The sequence below is a fragment of the Cynara cardunculus genome, assembly GCF_001531365.2.
Source record: "Cynara cardunculus var. scolymus isolate 2C chromosome LG 9, CcrdV1, whole genome shotgun sequence".
In the NCBI taxonomy this organism is placed as follows: domain Eukaryota; kingdom Viridiplantae; phylum Streptophyta; class Magnoliopsida; order Asterales; family Asteraceae; genus Cynara; species Cynara cardunculus.
The window spans coordinates 8,349,907-8,353,617 of NC_037536.1; the positions used below are offsets into that span (position 1 = coordinate 8,349,907).

At 29.8% G+C, this 3,711-nt stretch overlaps 1 pseudogene; it reads right to left on the bottom strand.

Annotated features, from left to right (window-relative positions):
* Window positions 1–2,084: 2,084 nt before the first annotated feature.
* On the bottom strand, window positions 2,085–2,425 carry LOC112517744 (annotated as a pseudogene).
* Window positions 2,426–3,711: the final 1,286 nt, after the last annotated feature.

The following is a 3,711-nucleotide window of genomic DNA, read 5'->3' on the forward strand; positions in this document are numbered from 1 at the left end:
GAATTTAAAAATAAAGGTTTAATAAGTTGTACTTACACAAAATCATTTGTAATCTTGAATTTTAAATAATATGCATCAATAAACACTTATAATTCATGCATAAAAATTAGTTTTTAAAAGTATTTTATAGTATAGTATAGATAAATTACATTATAAAAAAGGTTGATACCTTTAAAATGATAAAAATATTATATATTTTATTACTTATTTTATTTTATTTTTATGTTATTACAAATTGTAAATTGATTTTTTAAATAAAAATATAATTAGGGGTATTAATATAAAGATCGAAAAAATAAAAGTAATTAAAAACTGATAAATGAAAGCACCAATGTTGGGAATCTTATTCCATGCACCTTATTGTTTTTAATTTTCTTTTCAATTCGTGAGGATACAGAATTCAAAGTTAAGTGTTATTTTCGATGAATAAATTGGAATAAAAGTAATTAGAAAAAGGCAAGCAAAAGTGAAATCCAAGGAAATTATATATAGATAAATTACATTATAAAAAATTGTCGTCATTTAGCATGTTAAATATGAGATTTGAACAGGGCCTCCAAAATTTTGAGGCCTAATTTTATATATGTTTCGGACATTTTCATCAATCTGTGTAAAACTATAGCCCAAATGGTTTGTTAATTATTTAGGTTTAGATATAAATTATTAATGGTTTAGACTTAAGTTAGATTCAGATTGTTAATCGTTTAAGATTAGCGTCCTTTTGTGCTTAACATATATGTATGTTGTTATCTCTTATGCAATGTCATCAATAAATTTAGATGTAACAGGGTTTCTGAAAAGATTGGGACGTCCCTTGATATAAATATAGATATGGGATCGTGTGAGAATATGAGTTAAGGTGAGAATGAATAAGGACCCTTAGATCACTTTAATCTCATCCCAACCCCATGAATTATACTTATCACCAGAATTAATCCGGTGCATATCGGTACACCACATTAGTGTTGATCTTCAATTAGATTGATCCAAATATGGAAATTCATTCTTACTCTTCTCACATAACTTTTTTTTGAAGTATATAATATTTATATACGGCAAATGCAACAAATAAACTCACACACTCTCCTCACCTATGGTAAGGTTTGAACCCCTGACCTCCTAGAAGGCCAAAGGCTACGATACCGCTAGGCCAAAGGCCCTTTGTGGTCTTCTCATATAACTTTCATTCTCACCGGAACCCCGGAACACAACCATGTATATATATTAGAAGAGTACTCGCGCAATGCAGCGAGACACATCTCGATTATAATGTTCTATTTTATTCTTTGTCTCTGTCGATGTTATAATACGATTTTATGTGTTTTTATTTTTTAAAAAAACAATAATGATTTTATTTTTGAATAAAATATAAACTTGAAGATATTATAAAATTTTGAAAAAAATATATCATATCAAATCAACTATTTAAATTTAGTTCTCATTTTTTATGTACTTTGTTTAATTTATTTTTTTATTATAATTTAATTTAAGTTGAATAATGAAGTAATTTAATTATGGTTTAATAATATAACATTTTATAAAGATAATAATTAAGTATTCAGTTAAAACTAATGTGGTTATCCTAATTATATTTTAGATTTTTTATATTTAAAATGAAATGTTTATCTTGTATTTGATTATGTTTATCTACAATTAGCTACACGAATTCAGAGTTGGAGTTTTAATAACTTGTACTTACGCACAATCTACTAGTAATCTTGAGTTTTAAGTAACATGCATTAATAAACAGTACTTTATACATAAAAAATGATTTTTAAGAATTTTTATCAAATGATTTATAATATAGTATAGATATTGGTGGAAGGTCAAGGTAAGAACACAAGGTTTACATCTAAATCATTGAAAAAAATAATTTGAAGGTGCATTATGTGAACCAATATATATATATATATATATATATATATATATAACAGATACACTCAGTTCACGTATACATCTTCAAATATCCAGATTCTTTCAATAAATTCACTTATAAACCTTCTCTTCTTACTTTTTCCCGTATTATTTAAGTAAACAGGTCTCCAATACATTGATTAATGAACTTTTAGTGCATGCAGTAAACACTAATTACGTCCACATTCATAGCCAACAGGTCGATGGGCAAAGTTGCAGCGCTTGGGAATGGTCAAGGCAATTTTAGGGTTGATACCAGAGCTCTTGGCTGTATCAGACAGCACAAAGGCAACTAGGGTTTTGCCCAATCATCTTCACCTGAGTGCAACAACCATCTGGAACAACTGCATTCTCATCTTGAGCAGCAGTAGCACAAGGTGCCAGCTTCATTGCTTCATTATCAGGACTAGATTTCCCACACGCCCCTCCTGCCCCCTCTACACTGCCAACTGCCAATCCCTATAACTGTAACAGCAACCAATCCCATAAAGCAGATCGTTGAACCCTTCATCTCTTTGCTTTTCTTAGCTTTAGTTTATGCCTTCACGTGAATATTTATAGGGGGCAAAGAGTGGTTCTCGTTGCAATACTCATCATGGTCTCAAATGGAGGAAGCACTACAACCAGATCGAAAACCACGTGTTGTTAGGTTGACGAACCGTGGCCATCTATGATTTGCCATTCTCTTGATGTAAGCCTTTCATCAGAACTCTTTGAATCATCCACTATCTCTTTAGTGGTAAACTATGGGAACCACCAACACTTGATGGTGAAGATGTAAAGCTAGTGAGTTATCATGTATGTATATGCTAATCTCTCTCAGTTTGGTTCTCGCGTATATATATATATATATATATATATATATATATATATATATATATATATATAGGGGAGCGATCAAATGCAAACCACTCAATTTGTACTAACCGTGCAAATCGCATTCAACCAATCATAATTTTTCATTTTGTTCATTTTTTTGTAATTATGAGAGGTTGATTAATCATTTTTATTGTGGAGGGTGTTAATCATAGATATTATCATCTTCATTATTTTAATTTTAGAGAAATACATGAAACAGTTTCATTAATGTTAGAGAAATACATGAAACAGTTTCATTAAGTATTATATGAAACAATTTTACAACCATATATGAAACAACTTCATCAAAAAAAGTATTATATGAAACAATTTCACAAGATTAAACAATTTCATGAAAAAATTTCATAAGATTAAACAATGAAATCGACAGATGAAAGTGGTTTGCACGGTTTACACAAATGAGGGCGGTTTTCATATGATCACTCCTCTCTCTCTCTCTCTCTCTCTCTCTATATATATATATATATATATATATATATATATTGTATTCCTTCTCAGAAGAAAAAAATGCAAGTAAAAAAGAGATGTAACAAACTTATTTTTGGGACAAAATTAGGACTGTAAATGGAAATATAAAATTAGGAAAATCTACCTTTCCAAAGGTTGTTAGAAATTCTGGTTTTTGATTGTTTGGATTCCACTGAAAGTCGTGTAACACTTTCGGATTGAAGTATTTCGATAGTACAATCGAAATTTCAATCGGATAAAATTTAATGTTTTCGAACAGAGAATCGAAATAATGTTATGAATTTGTGTACCTTTTCCAAATCAAAATGATCAATTCGAAAACTGTCAAAAAGGGCAGTTTTTGGGTTTTAAAAACCGGGTTTAAAATTTCAAATTCGGATTTTGAAGCATTTTTCACAAAGCAATATTACCCCCTTGGACCCCGCCACTGGGGGTCGCTACCCCCGGACC